We start from the raw sequence: 24,666 nt of genomic DNA on the forward strand, positions 1-24,666 counted from the left end.
AGGCCAAGTCTCAATGCAAAATCAGAATGGCTAAAAGCCATGAAATCACAAAATGGCATTTTTGCCATGTGCAGTACTGCTAACTGAACCCTATTGACATGCCAAACTATCCAAACCAATCTTGTTAGGTATACTAGGGCATTTGAAACTTTTAAATTCTTCAATCTTTGAATTTCAAGTTTTGGTGTTACTATTCACCTCTATGGTCAACTAAAATGTTGACTTTTTGATAGCAAATATGTACATTGACTTTGGCACTCCCAATATACCACATTTAGTGTTTAAAACTTGTTGGCATTAAGTGTTAATACCATTTCAAAATGTAACTCAACACAAGCAGAATTTTCAGTTTTGGTGAGTCAACTTCACTGTTCCATTAGACACAGTTACTATAGAAATTTGAAGAAATGTAAAACATGAAAATTGTTCCTTATTTTGTCTAGTTGAATTTCCTTTTTTGAATCACTCCATTTGGAGTTTTGTAGCTCTAGATATGGTCCAAAGACCCAAGCTGGCCGAAAGTGCATTCTGCAGAAAATTACCATATCTACAGTGCATGAACAGTAACTAGAGTCACTTGGTTGGATGGGTTCTGGCCATAATTTGGGGTAGGTTCCTTCATGAAAGTTGTTTGTCTATGTCTTAACTTGTTGCTGTAAAAATTTCAGGTCAATTGACCAAATCTACAGTGAGTTATGGCCAAATGAACAGTTACTATTTATTTGGTCAATTCTGCAGAATTCAGTGCAGGGTATCCGGATTGGGGTTGAGTTTTGGTCCTTTTGCTTTGGTCTTTTGGGCATGGTTTCTTCAGCAAAAATGTGTCATTATAAGCCTAGTTTCATGTCCAATTGGCCAAACATCAATTGGACTAACACAGCCCAAGTTATGGCAGTGCAAAGGGAATGAATTTTCAGTCCCTCTGCTGTTGTCCTAGGGCAGTTTACACCTTGAGTTTACCATACCATTTTTCAGTCCAAATTGTGTTCAACATACCTCAAATGGTCACTTATTGACCATTAGATTGTTCTTTAACAGTTTAATAAGCCAAGTCACATTTTCATGCCTCAAAACCCTAATGTCCAATGCACTTTACCCATAAACCCTCAATTAGCACCCTAGTTCAACATATATGTAAATATATAACTTAAATACAATCTCCAACTCATGCTAAGTCCATTAAAAACATTCAAAACCCTTCCTCTATTAGGGCTGCCGAATTCTTTGGTGGAGATACACATTGAATTTGTTTCATTATTTCACAATTTCTAGTTCATTACAAGCCTAAATCATGGAATTAATGTATTTTAACTACATATATGCACTAACCTTGATTGGGCAGAATTTCCAAAGCCCTAAACTTTACTTTCTTCCCTCTTGTTGGCTGCCAAAGGCTTTAGCAAGGTGCTAGGGCAAATTTTGGTGAAAGGAAACTAGGGTTTTAGGGTGAAATGAAGGAGAGAATTGAAGGTTGAAGGAGCTTTCATGGAGGTGGCTATGGAGACTAGGGTTTCGGCTGCATAAGGAAGGGGTGGCTGCTGAAATTTTCTTTTGGTTATTTAGTCTTCATTTAGTCCTTTTATTAATTAGTCAATGGATGGCTTAATGGTGATTGGTTAGACATTTTAAATGACATCACTTTGAGGTCATAATTTGCATTTGTTGCATTTTTCTTTTCTTTCCTCCACTACTCATTTTCAATTTAATTTCTAGCAATATTTCTTCATATTTTATGTCATATTAATTATTTACTCAACTGGACAAGTCGGCCAAAAATCACCTCTGAAGGCGAAATGACCAAAATGCCCTCCGTTTGGCTTAACGGGTCAAAATCGTCTGTACCGATTGAAAAATTTTTCTAGGTATTTTCATGGCATTCTAATGCCATGGGAACCTCAATTACCCTTCTCTGGAGTCCCAAAAATTATTTTATATTTTTTTCCCCGGGTCTAGGGCTCCTCGTTGCGAGAACCGCAACTTCCCTCCGGTTACCCATCGCTAGGGCACCGGCTCGTTTAACTTGATTGTATTTTATTTCTAAAATTTTTTACTAAATTTTTCTTGTTAATATTTGAGTTAATTATGGTTCCTGACTTTAGTTTGAATATTTTTCCGGACATTCTAGCTGTCCGGACCAACACCGGTCACCGGAACAGTAGGATGTACGGAGTGGTTATCGGGAGGGTGTTACAGAGGCATTTCGCTAAAGATTGTACTAGTGCCCATAGAGTTGGGCCACACTCCTACTACTGCAAAAGGGTCTGTACAGAGATGGGAGAAGTGGTCGGCTAAGGATGGGAGAAGAAGCTTATTAATTTTCTTCTTATCTCATCCTTTAATATCTTCGTTTCATAATTAATTAAGCTAACAAGTGTGCACTTTAATTGGCTAATTAAAAGTGTTGTCTTTGTAACACCCTCACTATATCCATTCCGTACATTTTACTGTTATGGTAATCGATATTGGTCCGGACAGCTAAATTGTCTGGAAAAATATTTAGACTAAAGTGAAGAGCCAAAATTAACTCAAATATTAATAAGAAAAATTTAGGAAAAATTTTAGAAATAAAATACAACCAAGTTAAATGAGCCGGTGCCCTAGAGATGGGTAACCCAGTGGGAAGTTGCGGTTCTCGCAACTAGGAGCCCTAGACCAGGGGAAAAATTCATAAAATAATTTTTGGGACTCCAGAGAAGAGTCATTGAGGTTTTTATGGCATTAGAATACCAAGAAAATGCTTAGAAAAAATTTTCAATCGGTACAGACAATTCTAGTTTGTTAAGCCAAACGTAGGGCATTTTGGTCATTTCACCTTCAGAGGTAATTTTTGACTGACTTGTCCAGTTAAGTAAATAATTATTATGATCTAAAATATGAATAAATATTGCTAAAAATTAAATTGAAAATGAGTAGAAAAGAAAAGAAAATGAAGGAAATTTGGAATTATGACCTCATGCTTATGTCATTACAATGCCTCCACCAATCACCATTCACTAAATACACTTAAAACACAAAAAAATGGGCTGAAAAATCAAAAGAAAATTTTGCTCCCTTCTTTCTTCTTCCTTTAGCTGAGAAACACTTCACACCCTTCCACCATTGAAGCTTCACCCAAGCTTCCAAACCTCTACCAAAACCACCTCAAAACCTCATCTTTCCTTCACAAAAATTTGTCTCTACCACTAGAGCTAGACTTGGGCAACCATTAGAAGAGGAGAAAGTGGAAGAAAGTGAGGTGTGAATAAGCTTAGAAAATCACCAAAGAGGTTAGTGCCATATTCTTTGCTTTTACATCTTTCTAAACATAAATTTAAGCTAAGTTAAGTTGAGAATTTGATAAAAATTGAATTAATGAGGCATTATTATGTTCCATGAAATTTTGGCAGCCTTGACATGAGTTAGGGTTAGGAGAATTCTTTGATTTAAAGTGACATATTAGCTGGCCCTAGTATAAATTATATGATTAGTATAGCAAATTAGGGGTAAGATGTATGAATTGGAGGCTTGGTCAATTAGGGTTAGGGTTTTGAAATTTAATTTTAGTAGGGGATGAAAATGGACAAAAACTAAGGTTTTAATGGTCAATTAGTGACCATTTGGCTATGTTTGATTAGGAAAGGAAGTGATTTGTGCCAAGGGAATTGAAGTTAGGTATGCTACCCATGAGTGCCCTGCAGGTCTGGATGTGAGTCTAGCATGTTTGGGCAGCTATAAATGGAGTTGTAGTGATGAGAATCAAGCTACATCCATGCCAAAGGATTTCATCCAAGGTCCAATTACTAGAGCTAGAGCTAAATCACTTCAGAATTTAATTTGTGAAATCATAAGGAGCAAGGATTATAAGCTGGAATGGCATGAAGAAAAATATAAAGGATTAAATTTGGTGAAAATTATGCTTGGAAGTGACCAGGTGTCATGTGGAGCATTAGATTACATGGAATAACCTGTGGACATGCATGCACCAGATCCAATCCATGTATATGTATCTGCTGGCACCTTTTTCAAGGAATATTCCTTGCTGTTATAACCACCTCTCTTTTGGACTTAAATGCCCTTACTTGCAGCTGTATTAAATTTACTTTTTGTGAGGAGTTTTTAGTCTTTTGATAGATTAATTTTTGTTCGGACTTAAAGCTCCTTACATCTGTTACTAAAGTAGGGATATTTTTGTCTTTAGCTTTGAAGCCAAGAGGCTATAAATACAAGTGTAATGAGAGAGTGGAGGACACACTTTGAATATTAATGAAAGATTGTTTCTGCTCCTTTAGTGAGTAAATTGGCTATTGCCTTTGTTCTTGTGAAGCTCATTAACTTGCTGAGATTTCTATCTTGCAAGGTTTAATGTGCATAATATTCTTGGTTTATTCATTCTCCATATGAATTAGGTCAAGAATCCAATTTCTGATATTTTCTTTGAATTACACAACAATCGATTGTCTTTGGTTCAAAGAATCAAATTCATATATCTTGATTTGGTGCTTTCCATATTGTTCATTTAATTCTTGAATGTGGGTTTTCAAGTTACCAATTGCTTGAAGGTTCACATCAGTTTTGGTATCAGAGAAAAGGGATGTCCAAACAAGGTAGATTCTCTATTTGCTTCTTATTCTGTGTTTGTAACCTTCTTCATAGTTGTTGTTTGGCTCTTGGGGTTTAGTTTGACCTGTTTGTTTAAAAATTTGTTTTGTTGAGTTTGTCTTAGGGTTTTGGGTTAATCAAGCCAAAGCCATTATTCTAGCTATCCATCTTGCTTCCTTCATTTTGATATCAAGCATGAAAGATTATTTGGGTCATTGAGTTCGACTTACCAATTTGGCTTGAAACTATACCAGCATTATTTGGGTGTGTTTAAGACGTTGGGTGTAAATTTTGGGGTTTGTTTGATATTGTTTGCCTGCTGAACCAAAATTTTGCGGCAGACCCTATCAAATAAAGTTCACATAGCAAATAGACCCAAAAATTCCTGAAAATTTATAGGGTGTTTATACCCCAATTCAGTAGTTCCCAAATTAAATTTCAGCTTAAATTTCGTCCGTTTGTGTGGGGAACCAAAATTTTGCGGCAGAATCGATTAAAATAAGTTCACATAGTAAATATACCCATAAATTTCTGAAAATTTTTCGGGTGTATATATCAGTAGTTCCAAATTAAATTTCAGCTTAAAATTCATCCATTTGTGTGGGGAACCAAAATTTTGCGGCAGACACGATCAAATTAAGTTCACATAGCAAATCAGCCCGGAAATTCCTGAAAATTTACAGGTTGTTTTTGCCACATTTGAGCTATTCTCAAATTAAATCTCAGCTCAAAATTTAACCGTTTGTGTGGGGAACAAAATTTTGCGGCAGACAAGATTAAATTTGGTTTACATAGTAAACTCACAAGAAAAGCCTGAAATTCTAGCGAGAATTAGTCGATCTTGGATTGCATTTGCCTTCTCAATTTCAGATCAAAATACACTTGTTTGCTTGGTGATCCTAAATTTATGCAATTCTTAGTGTATTGTGTGAACTGCTGGTAATTGTGATAAGTTGGTGGCAAACTTGGATATTTAAGCTTGATATCTCTTCTTTAGGTTGTCTCTTTTCCAGCTTACTACTCTTTTATTTTGGTGTCTTCTTTCTTGATTCCTTATTGCATTACATTTCCATACTTGAGCTTTTCTTTTCTTGATTTCTTGAGTCACATTATTGCTTTTTTACTCGTCTTGATCCGTCACGTTCAAGAATTTTATTGTGTGTTAAATTTTTGTGAGTACAGTCTTGGTTTGAGTTACTTGAGTTTGATAAGAACTTGTGGACATAGCCAAGAGAGGTAAAAGGCACAGAGTGGTGAGTTCATAAGAGGGGAAAAGCCTTGTTGAGTTAAACACGAGTGGAGTGTCCCCTGTTGAGTGTAAACACGTAAGGGAGTGAGTGAGGTGTTTTCTTTACACTAACCATTTTCTTGCAGGTCTAAAAACATGTCTAGAAGGGGTGATGGTAGTGAGGGGGAAGGTGAAAATCCATTCTACATGCAGGCTGTCAGACAACAATTTGAAAGAATGAATGTTGTGTGCAATGGAATCATAGATAGGTTGGAAAGATTGGAGCAAAGAGATAGGCAAAATGAGAGAAGGCCAAATAGGAGGGATCTTGTACCTCTAGTAGTTGAATCTGATGAAGATGAGGTTGATAACTACGATTTTGAGGTTGAAAGACCTAGGAGGGGTAGATATGAGAGAAGAGCTGAAGATAGGAGGAATGGGGATAGGAGGATAAGAAGAGAGGAAAGAGAGAGGAATAGGGTAGATGACAATATCATAAGTATTAAAATGAGCATCCCTTCTTTCCAAGGGAAAAATGATCCGGATGTGTATCTAGAATGGGAAAGGAAGGTAGAAGCTGTGTTTGATTGTCATCACTATTCAGAGGAGAAGAAAGTAAAGTTAGCAGATGAGAATTTCTGATTATGCTTTGGTATGGTGGGATCAAGTGTTCATTAGTAGAAGGAGAAATTATGAGCAATCAATTGCAACCTGGGGTGAGATGAAATCTATAATGAGAAGGAGATTTGTTCCTAGTCATTACTATAGAGAGCTACATCAGAGGTTACAAAGATTGACTCAAGGTTCTAAAAGTGTTGAAGATTATCATAAAGAAATGGAAATTGCTATGATTAGAGTAAATGTAGAGGAGGATAGAGAAGCCACCATGGCCAAATTCTTGAATGGGCTAAACAAGGAGATTGCTCATATTGTTGAGTTACATCACTATGTTGAGTTGGAGGATATGGTCCACATGGCTATGAAGGTAGAAAGGCAACTTAAAAGCAAGTCAAAATTTGGAGGAAATGCAGGTACTTCTTCATCTTGGAAGTCTAACTGGAAGAAGGAGGATAGGGAAAAGGCTGTTAGCAACTATAAGAAAAATGACGAAAAGCAAAAGAAGGTGGAGAAGAAATTTGTAGAAAGTAAAGGAAAGGAGGTTGCAACCACTACCCGAAATAGAGATGTGAAGTGTTTTAGGTGTTTGGGCAGTGGACACATAGCTTCTCAATGCCCTAACAAGAGAGTCATGGTCATGAGAGAAAATGGTGAGATAGAAACGGAGGAGGAAATTGTGAGTGATTCCACATCTTCAGGGGAGGAGGATGCAGAGGTAGAATATGCTGCTGAAGGAAGTGCTCTAGTGATTATGAGAGAATTAAATACTCAAGTAAAGGAGGATGTTGGTGATGAATTGCAAAGAGAAACAATTTTTCATACAAGGTGTCTTATCCAAGACAAAGCTTGTAGTGTCATCATTGATGGGGGCAGTTGTGCCAATGTTGCTAGTACTATTTTGGTGCAGAGATTAGGGTTGAGGACTTTGAAACACCCTAGACCCTATAAATTGCCATGGTTGAATGAATGCGGTGAGGTGAAAGTAACAAAACGAGTGCTGATTTCCTTTGCAATAGGAAAGTATCAAGATGAGGTTATGTGTGACGTGGTTCCAATGCAAGCTGGCCATTTATTACTTGGCTGACCATGGCAATTTTATAGAAAGGTGATCCACGATGGGTATAAAAATAGGTATTCTTTTGAAATGAATGGAAGGAAAATCATTTTGGGACCTATGACACCAAAACAGATTTATGAAGACCAAACAAGGCTTAAGCAAGCAATGAGTGAGGTAAAATCAAGAGTGGCCGAAAAGAGAGCATAGAAGAAAAGAAGGAGTGAAAAGAAATTGAGTGAAAATGTTGTGAGTGAGCAAGACAAGGGTGGTTGTGAGGAAAGAAAAGACAGTAAAGAAAACATTGCAAGAGTGCTTGAAAAAGGTGAATCTTCGGCGCAAAAGGAGAGCTGTGCAGAAAGAGGGGAGAGAAAATTAAGCTTGTATGCTAAAGGAAGAGATGTGAGGAATGCCATGTTTTCTAACAAGCAAATGTTATTAATTGTGTTTAAGGACTCTTGTTTATCCACATCTGACCTTAACCCCAATTTGCCTAGTGTTGTTGTCTCCCTTTTGTAGGAATATGAGGATGTGCTACCTGAGGAGATGCCAGCTGGACTACCACCTATTCGAGGGATTGAGCACTAGATTGATTTTTTACCTGGAGCAATTATTCCCAATCGTCCAGCCTATAGAACTAACCCTGAAGAAACCAAAGAATTATAAAGGCAAGTTGAGGAATTGCTAGCTAAGGGTTATGTGAGAGAAAGTATGAGCCCTTGTGCTGTACCCGTCCTTTTGTACCAAAGAAAGATGGCACATGGCGCATGTGTGTGGATTGTAGGGCGGTCAACAAAATCACTGTAAGTATCGCCACCCTATACCTAGATTGGATGATATGTTGGATGAACTTTGTGGTGCTTGTGTGTTTACCAAAATTGACTTGAAAAGCGGATATCATCAAATTCGCAAAAAAGTAGGTGATGAATGGAAGACTGCATTTAAAACAAAGCATGGACTATATGAGTGGTTAGTGATGCCTTTTGAGCTAACTAATGCTTCTAACACTTTTATGAGATTGATGAATCATATGTTGCGTGCTTTTATTGGAAAATTTGTTGTTATTTATTTTGATGATATATTGGTTTACAGTAGAGGCATGAATGAACATATGCATCATTTAAGAGTTGTATTCGATGTGTTAAGAAAGGAAAAATTATATGCTAACTTGAAGAAATGTTCATTTTGCATGGAAAAGGTTGTCTTTTTAGGATTTGTCATTAGTGCTAATGGTGTTGAAGTCGATGATGAAAAAATTAGAGCTATTAGAGACTGGCCCACTCCAAAGTTTGCATCTGAAGTGCGTAGTTTCCATGGACTAGCTAGTTTCTATAGAAGATTTATTAAGAATTTCAGTACCATTGCAGCACCATTGAATGATCTTGTTAAAAAGAATGTTAATTTTGTTTGGGAACAGAAACAAGATGATGCTTTTCACAAAATTAAAGACATGTTATGTTCCGCTCCTGTGTTGGCTTTACCTGATTTTTCTAAGACTTTTGAGATTGAGTGTGACGCATCAGGTATAGGTATTGGAGCCGTTTTAATGCAGGAAAAGAGACCAATAGCATACTTTAGTGAGAAGCTTAATGGAGCAGCTTTAAACTATTCTACATATGACAAGGAGTTGTATGCATTAGTACGTGCCTTGGAAACATGGCAACATTACCTTTGGCCAAAGCAATTTGTCATCCACACAGATCATGAGTCATTGAAGCATATCAAGAGGCAAAATAAGTTGAGTAGGCGTCATGCAAAATGGGTTGAGTTCCTTGAGACCTTCCCTTATGTGATTCAATACAAACATGGGAAAGAAAATGTGGTGGCTGATGCCTTATCTCGAATGTATAACCTTCTTGCCCTTCTTGATGCAAAGTTATTAGGATTCGAATATGTGAAAGAATTATATGCTGAAGATGATAACTTTGCTAGAGTGTATGCAGCTTGTGAAAAGAATGCTTTTGAGAAGTTTTATAGGCATGATGGATATTTGTTTAGAGAAAATAGATTGTGTGTGCCTAAGAGTTCCATGCGTGAATTACTTGTAAATGAGTCTCATGCTGGTGGATTAATGGGTCATTTTGGTGTTGCCAAAACTTTAGATGTATTGAAGGAACATTTTTATTGGCCGAATATGAAAAGAGATGTTGAAAGAGTATGTGTTAGGTGCATTGTGTGTGCTAAGGCTAAATCTAGAGTTTTGCCACAAGGTTTGCATACACCTTTGCCTACCCCTAGTAATCCTTGGGTTCATTTGTCTATGGATTTTGTGTTGGGATTACCTAGGTCTAAACAAGGCCATGATTCAATTTTTGTTGTTGTTGACAGGTTTTCAAAAATGGCACATTTTATTCCATGCCATAAAAATGATGATGCTACAAATATTGCAAATTTATTCTTTAGAGATATTGTTAGGTTGCATGGCATACCTAAGAGTTTAGTTAGTGATAGGGATGTTAAATTCCTCAGTCACTTTTGGAAGGTTTTGTGGGGAAAATTGGGCACCAAGTTGTTATTTTCCACCACTTGTCACCCACAAACCGATGGTCAAACTGAAGTAGTAAATAGGACACTAACTACTCTTTTGCGTACTGTGGTTAAGCAAAATTTAAAGTCATAGGAAGATTGCATTCCACTTGTTGAATTTGCATACAATAGAAATGTGCATTCTTCTACTGGCTATTCTCCATTTGAAATTGTGTATGGTTTCAATCCTTCAACTCCTTTGGATCTTTTACCTTTGCCTGTGAACGAGCTTGCTAGTTTAGATGGAAAAAGAAAAGCAGAATTGGTGAAGAAAATCCATGAACAAGCCAAGCTTCAAATTGAAAAGAAAAATGAAAAATATGCTAGTCAAGCCAAGGAAGGAAGGAAGAAAGTCACATTTCAACCTGGAGATTGGGTATGGGTTCACTTGCGCAAAGAAAGGTTTTCCTCTCGAAGGAAATCAAAATTACAACCAAGATGTGATGGACCTTTCCAAGTGCTGACCAAAATTAATGATAACGCCTACAAAATAAACCTGCCCGGTGAGTATAATGTCAGTGCCACCTTCAATGTTGTTGATTTATCTCCTTGTGTTGATGCAGGAACAGATTCGAGGATGAATGCTTTTGAAGCGGAGGGGAATGATGAGAATCAAGCTACATCCACGCCAAAGGATTTCATCCAAGGTCCAATTACTAGAGCTAGAGCTAAATCACTTCAGAATTTAATTTGTGAAATCATAAGGAGTAAGGATTATAAGCTGGAATGGCATGAAGAAAAATATAAAGGATTAAATTTGGTGAAAATTATGCTTGGAAGTGACCAGGTGTCATGTGGAGCATTAGATTACATGGAATAACCTGTGGACATGCATGCACCAGATCCAATCCATGTACATGTATCTGCTGGCACCTTTTTCAAGGAATATTCCTTGCTATTATAACCACATCTATTTTGGACTTAAATGCCCTTACTTGCTACTGTATTAAATTTACTTTTTGTAAGGAGTTTTTAGTCTTTTGATAGATTAATTTTTATTTGGACTTAAAGCTCCTTACAGCTGTTACTAAAGTAGGGATATTTTTTTCTTTAGCTTTGAAGCCAAGAGGCTATAAATACAAGTGTAATGAAAGAGTGGAGGACACACTTTGAATATTAATGAAAGATTGTTTCTGCTCCTTTAGTGAGTAAATTGGCTATTGCCTTTGTTCTTGTGAAGCTCATTAACTTGCTGAGATTTCTATCTTGCAAGGTTTAATGTGCATAATATTCTTGGTTTATTCATTCTCCATATGAATTAGGTTAAGAATCCAATTTCTGATATTTTCTTTGAATTACACAACAATCTGATTGTGCTGGTTCAAAGAATCAAATTCATATATCTTGATTTGGTGCTTTCCATATTGTTCATTTAATTCTTGAATGTGGGTTTTCAAGTTACCAATTGCTTGAAGGTTCACATCATGTAGAGGTTCAATTGGTGTAAGGCCAATTGGACATGAAACTAGACACATAATGGCACCACTTTGGTGAAGAAACCCTGCCAAGAAAACCAAACCAAGTTGACCTAAAAATTGCCCTAATCCGGGTGACTTGCATTCTGCCTGGGCAAAATGACCAAATGAACAGTGTTTATTCATTTGGTCATAACTCAGTGTAGAAAGGTCCAATTGACCTGAAATTTTACCAGCTGAAAGCTGAGACATAGATCTACAACTTTCATAGAACACAAATCCAAATTCTGACCATAACCTAGTCAAATTTCCAACCAAACTTAGGTATCTTGCTCGACTACACTGTAGACGTGTAAGGGGTGTCACAGTCTTAATCTCATTGGCCTACTTGTCCAAGCTTAATATTAATTTAGAAATTAAGATTTGATTAATTAAGAATTAATCATGCCAATTAATTAATTAATCAACCATTAATTAATTTTCTCCCATGTTTGACCAAGTCAAAATGGTCAAATTTGACAAGTCAAACTAATCAAAATTCATTTTCTTCCTTAAGTTAATTTTCAAGTTTATATTTAAATACTTTAAATATTAACTTGAAAACTTCCATTGACAAATTTAGTTTCAAGTCATGCTAGGGACTTTGCAATCAATTGTAAACTAAATTAATTAATTCAATTAATCAATTAAACAATTTAATCAATTAATTAAATTAATTTTGCTTTAATCAAATTACTCTTATATGTATGACTTACTAGGTTCATTACTAATTGGCATTGAGAATAATATTAACTGCTTAATATTATTGGAACCGTTCCAAACTCAAAAATGAAATTTCCTTTTCAGTCAATTTCTCATAAGTCATAGTTGACATCTAGTATTATGTGCTATGACTACCTTATTAGTTATGAATTTGTTCTCCAATTCATGAAACTTTAATCATACATACCATGCACTAAAATTTTTTCGTTACAAAATCTCAATTCAAGCTGGAATCATGTTTATGTTAAACTCCAATTGCTTTGAATCATATATTTTCTTTTAATTCTAATTCTTGATTAATAAGACTTTCCTGTCAGAAACTCTTTTCTGACTAGGTCTATCTATCCTAGCCAGAAATTTAAATTATCAAGAATAATTAAATGAATATAGAATTTTATCCCTATTTACTTAGGATAACGGATCCCATTTTGACTACCACTTATCTCTATATATAATTAGTTGGAGCCAACACATGCCCATATACTCATACTTAGTACAAGCATGAAAGCAGTATCAAACTCAAACCACCTATATACAAGATAATTGTGTTATCTCAGGTCAAAGGATTATATGCACTATTATAATCTAGATGACTTTGTATTGATAAGAGTAAACTCTATGTATAAGTCATCTTGTGTCACTGGTTCAGTCTACTTATCATATAAGCGCCCACCATGTATGTCATATGGGAGGAGACTCACTATTCCATCCCATTAGTATCTTATACTAATCTGTGGAAACAAACATAAGTGATAATCTTTCTGGATAAGTCATGCCTAATGAAGTATTCTAGATTGTGAACCGAATTTATAATACTTGTACTAAAATATTATGTCACTCATATTCTTAACAACTTAAGAATAGAACATCTAACAAGATATTAAAAGACCTTTTCAATTAAATTCAAATCATTTGAACATAAATGAAAAGAATAATTGCCATTAAATGGGAATAAATGTTTATGTTGAGTACATTCTATGCACTCTTTTATGTTATAATCCTTAGTCTTTTATTATGTTTTCATTATTTATATAATCTCTTAGGTTAAGTTTTTATGATTATAGTTCACTTAGGATGCTTATGATGAATATGTGCTCAATTGTAACAATTTATGCTATTTATAAACTCAAGGGTAATTTGGTCTAGAATTGTATTTTATGTTTTTAACCTTGATTGACTTTCTTCTATGTTTCTCTAAGGTTAAGGAAAATTTTGGGTTGAAAAAGATTCAATCTTAGTTATATTTGGGCTTAATTTGCATGTTCTGGACATTTAAAGGCATTTTGGGTATATATTATATTCTTGTCATGGTAGATGCATAGTAAAACGTGTAAGACATAGTTATTGAGCTTTTAAATGTGTTTTTATGATGTCTTAAATCAATTTTGGGCTTTTGGTCATAATTTAGACATATGTTTAATAAAGGCCTTAAGTTAATTAAGCATGTCTTAATATGGGCCCACGTGTGAATTGTCTTATTTAATTTTTGTTATGGGCTTATAAAATTCATATTTCATTTTGGACTTAAGCAGTAGTAACTAATATTTAATAAGCTTATTAATAGGCTAGGGCTTTTAATTGTATGACATGTGTCATAAGTTAATTAAACATGTGTTAATTGGTTCATTAATGTATTGGCATCATGTAACTGGCCAAGCATGTGAAAAATGTACATGTGTGGCGTGTGGATAGGATAGACTTATAGATAAGTTTGCTTTCTTTTCCTTGTTGCTTCATGACTCCTAATCCCTATCCTAGTTTACTTAAGATTGGAATTATCTTTCATGTAGGATAAGGTGATGACATGCATGAACCAATGAGGAAAAAGACATGGCACTCCAACCAACCAGAATTTACCATGCCAACAAGAGCTCAAAGCATGTTCACGCCACCATGGAAAATTCAGCTAACATCAGAAATCATGCATAGAGTTGGATTCTGATCTCTACATCTTCATGAACACTCTTCAACCAATCATATGCAAGATAAATATGCTTCAACCAATCAGATTTAAGTAAGAAGATCAAGCCAATTTCTCCCATGAAGAATTCGGCCAAGGCATGAAGTCCTTTTCCTAATGGAGTTTTCACCTAGCAACACTATATAAAGGGGCCTTAAGAATGATGAGAGAACACACACTTGCATTAGAAATTTCATACTTCTCCCCTCTCTCCCATAATGGCTAAATATTACCCAAGAAAATCTAGGGATTTTTGCATTAAAAATTATTTAGGTTTTTGCAAGTACACGGAGGCTACCATTGTGCGTACATCATAGCATACTTGTGATTGCTTTTAAGTTGAAGAATTGAGTTTTTTTGGACCATTATACCCCATGGCAGCAAGGAGTTAATTAAGTTAGAGATTTGTTTGGCACAACCTTAGTGTGGTTGTGTCACACCCTACTTCTCGTAAGATGTAACATGCTCCCGTAGTACACCTAATTAATTATCGTACTTCGCTTACCGGTAACCCATTAAATATACTACAAGGGATTTTGAAACAATTTTTGTTCATTTTTAAATTGGTGGGTAAAATTTTCTCAGATATTAAAAACCTTTATTTAAAGTCTAAACATAAATCAAATTTTTAGATATTTAAAAATCTCCGCAATTTTTACAAAAATTTCAGCAGAGTGCCATCTGTATTTTAAGAAAACAATTCTTCAAAACCTGAAAATAAAGACACTCCCAATATTTTTCTCAACAACTTCTTCAAATTTCACAATCAATCTCAACCAATTTCTCAACTCTCAAAATTCAAACCATCCTTATTTCACAAATTAACACAAGCAATTCAATACACAGTTTAAATTAAATCAAACATTCAAATATCTCATTAAGATAACAAAATGAATATTTACATTCATAGGAGTATTAAAAAATTTAGTAGTGCAAACTTTATAAATACATAAAATCTCAAGATAACCTTATAATAATTTATATTTCATTACAATCCAAAAATATATTACAAAAGAGTTGGTACAACTGCTCAAAGGAAATTTCATACATATAATTATAGAATTACATCAAAAGCTAATGTACAAGGATATACCTATGATATACCCGAGGATAATCTCACCGTGTCCTTCAGTAACCTCGCTCAGCTGCTCTATATATTTTCTTTCACCTGCGACAGCATACAAAGCTATCGCTGAGTGGTGAACTCAGTGGTGTACAAACTAATAATTTAAAACTTAATACAAATTATTCTTAATAATTCATAATGAATAAAAATTTAAAATTTCTAAATTCTTCAAAATCCATGACATTCAAAAATCATTATTTTCATTCATGCAAATTATTCATTTGAATAACATTTGATCAATTAATAACTATTTATTTATATTTCTTTCAAATTTCAAAACAATACAAAAATATTTTGAATCACTAATAAAATTATTTTTTTCAATCACAATTTATCAAATTATGCATAATTTAAAAGGCGTTGTCAACAATTCACACAGTTGATCCCATGACCCAAAATTCAAATAGATGCCGTGTTGTACACAACGACATTTCACATTCTCCCAATAACTGAGGCTAAAAGGGAGAAACAAAGACTAGCTAGTATATATGAGTACTCATTCAAATTCTTCCCCAACTGGCAAGCCAGAGAGGGAGTAACTTGCCCCATCTAATGGAGGAGATATCTCACTAGATAAGCTGATGAGAATTCACAACAAATTTTGCCATGTCAACTACTGTTTCAAATCATATTCAAAACAATTTCTATTTACAAAGTGTTTACAAATCAACAGATTTAATAACCATAAATTCACGCTCAAGGTTGGCAACACATCAAACTTAAAATTTACAATCCTCAAAACAATGCAATAAATCCTTAAATGCATAAGAAAATTTATATTCAAATTATACAATTTCATTCAATAAGTTAAAATTCTCAACACAACAAAAATCATAAATCATACCATAAATTTATTTCAAATCAATTTGGAATTGAAAAATAACAAAAGAGTTAGTTGTGCACAAACCTTATACGAGTCGCCTCTTGGCCTTGACTCGATCCCTCGGGTTCTTTCCCGGTATTCTTTTCAACTGAAACACACAGTTTCACAGTGTTTCAGTATCATAATTCATCGTAAATCCAAAAATAAATTCAAATTCACTTATACCTAACTTTAATATGCTAAACTTGGCGTTCTTTAAAATTTGTGTTTCGGGGTTACTATTCGCTACACTATTCAAGTCAATTTGTTGACTTTCTAAGGCTTAATAGGTATGGGAATTCCAACTTCACCCACATACCACATTTTGGTCACTAAATTTGTTGGTTTTGGTTGTTTTCTCAAATTCTAAGTCTTTTAGGCAAATTTGATAATTTTTAGTTTTGGTGTCTAAGGTTGCACTGTTCTATTGGTCATTTTACTATTGGAAATTGACAAAACTTTCTTCATAGAAAATGTTCCCTATTGTCTTAAGTTTATTCTCCTTTCTGAATCACTCCAATTGGAGTTTTGTAGCTCAAGTTATAGCCATTTGAACCATAGCTACCGGATTGGACTCAACTCAGATTTTCTGGGCAAATTTTGGTTCGGGCAGTTTTAGGTTACCAACTTTGGATGGCCAAATTACTTAGTTAATAGCATAATTTGGGTTTTCATTCTTCATGTAAGTTTTAGGTCTATATCACATCTGTCCACTGGTAAAATTTCAGGTCATTTAGACCTGCCTAGCTCAAGTTATGGCCAAATGAAAAAACACTGTTTATTTGGTCAGTTTGTACAGGGCTGACTGAGATTTTCCAGATTTGGTCAATTTGTTCACCAGGTTTTGGTCACTTTTTGGGCATGGTTCCTAAATGAAAATTGTGTCATTTAGTGTCTATTTTAATTCCCAATTGGTCTCATACCAATTGGACTTGTAAATTTTCAATTTTGGTCCCTCAAAGGGACCTTGGTCATGCTGCCAGTCCGAATTTAGTCTCAACTCCAACACTTCCAACACATTTCATTTGGTCACAAATTACCATTTCTCACTTCAAACTAGATCAAATACATCATTTCACCATTTCTCTAAATTTTTGCCTCTAAACCCTAGGTGTCCAAAACCCTAGTTCACCAATTAATTGCATTTAACCAATTCAATGCATATCAATCTCATTACCACATTCATACAAGCTTGCCTAACATATTAAATTCAATCAAAACACAAGCATATGCATAGTGACCCTAGTTGGCCAAATTTTCAGTTTGGTCCTTCACAAATGTTTTAATTTCATTTTAAGTTAAGATCTAAGTTACCTACACCAAGGACACAAATATTAAACATAAATTTTCAATTTAAATTCACTAACCTTAAATTTTGAATTTCAATCTTCAATTCCACCCCTCTTTCCTTCTTTCTTTCTTGCTCAATCCTCATCTCAAGTGAGGTTATCAAGTTCTAATGGATTAATTTAGGGTCAAGGTAAAGTTTAGTAGGAGTTTTGAAGCTTGAACTTAAGCTTTAATGGAGTTTCTTCCATGGTGGCTTAGGGAGAGGTGGGGCGACAACTTAGGTGAAGGAAGAAGACTTTTTGTTTTTTTTTTTTCTTTCTTTCTTGTATTTTTATCTCTTAGGAAGACCATAAATCAATTTAATTAAATTTATTAATTGTAGGATTTATGACATCATGCATGATGTCATCTCCCTTCACTTTTTCATTTTCTTCTTTTTTTTATTTATTTTTCTATTAGTTCTTTAATTTAATTTCTGACTCTGAAATTTTCTTTTTGCTGATTTTATTTGACAGTTAGGTCAGGAGTCAGCTCTCTGGGTCAATTGACCAAATTGCCCCTCGTCGGTTCAACTCGGTTTGCAAATAATTCAATATTTCATTCGGATCTCTAACCTAATTATTTGTGTCACACCCCACCCCTCTGTAAGGCATAACATGATCCCGTAGTATACCTAATGAATTTCCAACTCCGTCTACTGATAACCCATTAAATACACTACAAGGGATTTTAAAAACTTTTCTTATTTCTTTTACAGTGGTGAGCACTATTTACAGATGTTAAAGACTTTGGTGAACTGAAGTGAAACAACTAACTCATTTGATTTATTTGGAATATCTATAAAAATTTTGGCAAGGTGCCATTTGTATTTTGGACAAAACAGTTCTTCAGAAAACCTGTAAAAAGCACTTCAATTATTTTCCAAATCTCAACTCCAACATTTTTCTCAATACAACACATTCCTCAACTCAATTCCATAAAAATTTTCCAAAGTCTGAGATAAGGAAATATAATACAATTTTTACAAGTCAAATAACTCATAATAAATTTACAACTCCAAGGTACAATTTGAATTTACAACTGCTCAAAACCAAAAACAAAATGTACATACAGTGTCATACATTACAGTACAAAATGCAAAATATTGGTATACTCATTATACCAGGTAATCCCTCACTGGATGTATTAGCAGCCTAGTCTGCTGCCTTGTCTGTCTCTCTACCTGCGACAGCAATAAAAAGCTATCGCTGAGACAATGTCTCAGTGGTGCACAACATTAACCAAATACAATTTTAATTCACAATTCATAAATCATATCAATAGTGGATACTTAAAACCATAGTTAAATTCAAGACAATGAATGTCATAAGGAATTTAAACTCCAATTCACAAATTATCAAAATTCATAATAACACAATTTAGTCAAATAGTTTAAGAATACCGTATTGCCAATTCATGCACAATTTGATCAAATAACTGAATAACACAGTTTTTCCAATCAATGACACAATTTGATCAAATAACTGAATAATATCGTTTTGCAAATCAATAACACAATTCGATCAAATAACTGAATAATATCGTTTTGCAAATCAATAACACAATTCAATCAAATAACTGAATAATATCGTTTTGCAAATCAATAACACAATTCGATCAAATAACTGAATAATATCGTTTTGCAAATCAATAACACAATTTGATCAAATAACTGAATAATACAATGTTGCCAATCAATAACACAATTTAGACCATGACACAATTTTTTTCCATATATGCCGTGTTGTACACCACGACAAGACATACTCACCTCAATAATCGAAATCAATGAGGGAGGAAGCTAGCTATATAATGAGTACTCATCCACACTCACCTCAGACTGAGAAGTCAAGAGGGAGGAACATAATCATACTCACCCCAGACTGATAAGTCAAAGAGGGAGGAATAATCACACTCACCCCATTAATGGAGGAGGAACATAGTATCAGTGTCATGCCAATTGTGAGTCAAAACAATTCCAAACATTTTATTCAAATGATCCGTAAGAATCCAATAAATTTCCAAAGTTATAATTTCATTCACAAAATGGCAACACAATTCGTAATTCACTTCAATTTCCACAAAACCATTTCTGACGTTGCTTTTCAATCAATAAGTATCCATCAAATACCATTCAAACAGTTTCTCACAGTTTCAAATCATTTACAATACTTTTCAAGCAATAAATATCCATTCAAGTACATTTCCACAATTTAAAACAATAATATACAAGTAGTCATAATTTATTTCAATTGAAAATAATTCAAAAGAAATAGTTGTTGTGCACAAACACAATTTAAAACAATAATATACAAATAGTCAATATTTATTTTAATTGAAAAATTCAAGAGAAATAGCTGTTGTGCACAAACCTCTGATGACTGTCCCCCTAGTCTGGACTCAGTGTTTCCTTCCCTTTTGCTGAGTCCTTGTTAACTGAGAAACACAATTTGAAGTGTTTCAGTACTAAATTAAACTGTCTCTATCGATGGTGTTTGGTAAATAATGCACTGAACTCAATTATTCACTTAATCACCTAATATACCGACCCTCGTTGCGTTTTAGGTAAATTAGGTTTTAGTGTCATTAATATGTCACATTCGATAGGGTTTTAGGTTTGGTATGTTTTACCAAAGTCATTTCCTTGCTTAGTGCACTTTAATGCAAATTGTTGGATTCTGGGATACTGGTTTGACCTAGCCGGACGGCCTAGTTCCCTCGGTTTTCGGGTTTCGGTCAAAACTACAAACTTGTAGATCTAGGTCTTATTGCACGCGAGGCAAAATTTCAGGTCAATCCAAGTTAAGTAGACCAAGTTATGGTCATTATACTATTGCTGGTCAAATGGTACCAATTAGGTCAATTTTTGGTCAATTTGGTCAACTCTGGTTCGGCCAGTTTTTGGACCCGAACTTGTGCAAGTTGTTTGACTTTCTTATGGTCATTTCTGGGCTTTTGTGTCTTCATAAGACTTGTAGGTATGGATCTTAACTATTCTTGGTCAAAATTTCAGGTCAATTGGACCTGGTTTGAGTGAGTTATGGCCTAAACACTCACTGCTGCCCAATTGGTCATTTTCAAGGTCCTAATTGCACCTAATCCGAATTGGTCATTTTTTTAGGTCACCTTGCAAGCAGAATTTTGGTATGTTTTCTCAATGAAATTTGGCACATTTTGTGCCTAGTTTCACCTTCAATTGGTCTCATACCAATTGAGGTTACACATTTAAGGTTATAGGCTAAAATGTACACTGCCCTCACTATGCCTTTCACACCCCACTTCAAACACATATTTACCTTGCAAAGTTTACTTCCATACCCGACCAATCTGTTTTGGTACATTACCAAAAGCATTTTCTACTTTACATTAACATTATTTTGGGCAGATTACCATTACCCTCAACACACCAAGTATAATTCACATTTATAATTTCTAAGTACCATTACATACACACCTAACCATTACAAATCTTACATACACTTTTCAATATCAATCTACATACATATCATCAATCCTTCTAGGTCAATATTCTGCCCACACTTCCTTCAATACATACAATTACTCAAGTGTTCCCAAGCTGCCGCAAATCTTCTTCAACATCAAAGTGCCGTCCAAGTTACCAATTCCCATCCAAGTGCATAAATCACCATATAAACATGAAATAATTCACTAGGTTACTAAATCACCATGATCAACATTATTTCTCATCATTTATATGCACAAATATCTCATCAAAAAAGTGACTCATGGCTGTCCAAAATGAAAACAACAATAACTCTTCAAACTCAAAATTTTCCTTCACCAAACCAACACCCATAACATGCACACAAAACTTAACAAAGGAATTCTCAAAAAATATAAACTTACCTTTGATTGTAACTTGCTAAACCTTCACCAAACTTCTCAAAATTGGTATCAATATCTTCCTTGTGATGTGTAGACAAAGTTTAATGAAGAAACCTAAGAGGTTGGAGTTGAAAATGGAGAGTTAAGAAAGCTTGCATGAAAAATGGCTATGGAGTTTCCTCTCACCTTCATTCACGGCAATGTTGAATTCATGTGGAGAAGATGGAGTTTCAGCTGCATATTAAGTGTACACATGTCCCACTATGTGTTTAATTAATTCCCTTAGTGGTCCACTAAAAAATTAAATCATATTTTAAGCTAAACTTTCACTTATTCCCACATTAAACCCTTGATTTTAGCTATTTATTTTAGGTACCACCAAATTAATTTTTCATTTTATTTTCTAAGTGTAATATTATTTATTTTTAATGAACATTTAGGTCAAAAGACAATTCGGGATGTCAAATGACCATAATGCCCCTGTTCGGGTTATGTTCCCGATTTTTCGGTATTACCGGGTTTTGTCTATTTTTCGATTTCTCACTTTTCTTTGTACTATTTATTTAGTTTTTCTTTGATATTTCTAATGATATTTATTCTTCAACAAGGGTCTATTTAAGTCCTAAAAATATTTTTCAGGGTTCCCCACAGTCCAGGGCTAGTCAACGGTCCACGCCATGACTTCCCGGTGCGGTCACCCATCGCTAGGGTTCTCGGCTCGCTTAACTTAGTCACATTTCTTTGCTATTATTTTTCCTTTGTTTTTCTTGTATTTTCTCTTCTTGTATTTCATTATTTTATGTCTCCTCATTCATATTGAAGTGTAGTTCTAGGCTTCCTAGCCGTCCGGACAGCACTGGTCACCGGAGCAGTAGAACGCACTACCGAACTTAGGGGTGTTACAATTCTCCCCCCCTTAAATAAATTTCGTCCACGAAATTTTTACCCAGTAGCCATCTTACAATAGTCATACGTTTATTTCTCCTTTCTATATGATCGTATAATCTTCTTTTTCTCAAATTTGTATAAGACTTTTAACAATCTAATACAATGTTTACTTTGTTTGGATAACACCAATCTCCTCTTACTATTGTGTTGTCTAATATTTCGGTTCACGTTCCTTCTTGAATGACCCTTGAGGTCATGTTAGAATCATTCATCAGTCATTGGTCCTCTGACCATTCTAGTCCATAGTCTTCCTCACATTCGTAATATTTCTTTGTTACACATGAATCAACTGTTCAATTCTCTACTTTCATAACTATTTTTATCTGTCAATATTCTATAACTTACTTCCTTTTGTACTGAACTATAACCTTTCGATATTCTAACTTTTGGAGTTTTAGATCCCTAAGTAGGATTTTCAACTTAATTCCAACAATAAAATTCTGTCCTGGCATAACTATACCAAAACAGATGCCGTTGGCAACTATTCTCAGCTAGGTGTACTATCGGGTAGTACGTAGCTCTACATAATAATCTCAAGTCGATCAGAATCTGCGACTACAAGATAAACATCAAGAACATTGCATAGTTACTACGATACATCCCAATAGATCAAACTTTGTTATCTTTTATTCTTTTTGAATTCACGATATTCGAATCTTATTCGATTACAATATCCATTAGCAATTTCTAACAAGAACCTCCTTGCCCTCATCTAGAGCAATTCCATTCTCGCATCTTACTTTTACGTCCTCTTGCCTTACATTAAGTAGGCTCGCCAATTAGCTTTATAATTTATGGTGTGTTAGAAAATACTTTTCACGATAAACTCTTTCAAAACTAATTTCACTTATTATCACAATCCTTATCTTAAGGGCTAATCACTAATGCTTCAAAATTTATTCCTCTGTAAATGAATAACAACAGAACATATAGTTCTAACACTAATGTAAAAATATACAAATTCAGTCAAACAATACATATATATATCTCGGTTGCTAATTGAGAAAGTACCAAAGAATGATGTCAAAAGTCTCATCTCTTTTACGTCGTATAGCGTATACTCTAGTTGAAGCATCACCCTGTTTTGGCTGATTCACAGTTGTCTGACTTCTAGGTGTACTACCCCTACCTCTACCCTTGCCTCTACTAACTGATGGTGAACTCTTTGGGGTAGAAACTTGGGTTGATCCCTTTGGTGTAGTAAATGATCCGAACGACTGGATTTACACAATCCTTAGCAAAATGACCGTCTCTCCACGGTTAAAGCATGCTCCTACGGCTTTATAACATAGCCCACTATGTGGTTTACCACAAGTTTCACAAAGTCGATCCGACAAAGACATTTCTGGTTTCGTTGAGTTTTTGATCGGATCGAGGTGGTTTCATTCAAAAGATCTATTTCTACCTGACTTCTTACTATCTCCGTCAGATCCCCAAAGTTTTTCCTCTTTCCAAGAGGGACCACTAGAACTCTGTTCTGCTGACTTTCCCTCTTTTTCTGCCTTCTCTGATTTCTTTTTCTCTGGGGCCACTTCAGATTCAATTCTTTCTAATTCTAGTGCTTGAGAAATAAGTACAGAGAAGTTGTTATGTTTGAATCCGACCACTTGTAATCTGATACTAGGCTTCAAGCCGGTTTCAAACCTCTTACATCTCTCCCTACCGGTAGAAAGTAGACTTCTTGCATAATGGCTTAGGCAGAAAATTCCCTTCATACTCACCACCGATCCGCCTGCTTGTTTGGACTTAGGAATTCTTGCGACTTCGGTCTACATAAGCATCGGGGACATATTTTTGCCTGAATTCCCGAGGAAGTCATTCCATGTTAGCATCAGAGGTTCTACTGCATCGTGGGGAATGATTTTCCACCAATCATAAGCATCCTCAGAGCAAAGATACCGAGTACTCAAGTCCGAGCTCCTCTGCAATGCGCTTTCTTGAATACCCTATCCATCCTCTCTAACCATTGTTCACCTTCTAGAGGATCTATCGTCCCCTTAAACTCAGAGCCCCATACTTCATCAATTTGTCATATTGTCTAGCGTAAGACCGTGGTTGTACCACCGAGTCCAGTATTGGGACTTTAGAAGGCACATTACCATCCATATGTAGGAACATTGCAGCCGTCACGAGCTTAATCGAGCAGAACTGCGATGCTGCAGGTGGTGCTCTTGAACCATCGACATTATGTAGGCATGGGGCATCCCCTTGCACCTCAGCCTCTATCGATTGATCGACTGAACGATCACCCTCTTCCATAGTCAATTCGAGGATTTTAGACCTCCTGTACAATAATACAAGGAGATTTCCTCTCGTTAGTGCATATTTATAATGTAATGTACTGTATGTATCAAACAATGATATTGAGCAGTTGTACTGTGAATAAAGAATATTCAAGTAACAAGTGAAAACAG

This window comes from Hevea brasiliensis, chromosome 6, assembly GCF_030052815.1.
Source record: "Hevea brasiliensis isolate MT/VB/25A 57/8 chromosome 6, ASM3005281v1, whole genome shotgun sequence".
NCBI classification, from domain to species: Eukaryota; Viridiplantae; Streptophyta; class Magnoliopsida; order Malpighiales; family Euphorbiaceae; genus Hevea; species Hevea brasiliensis.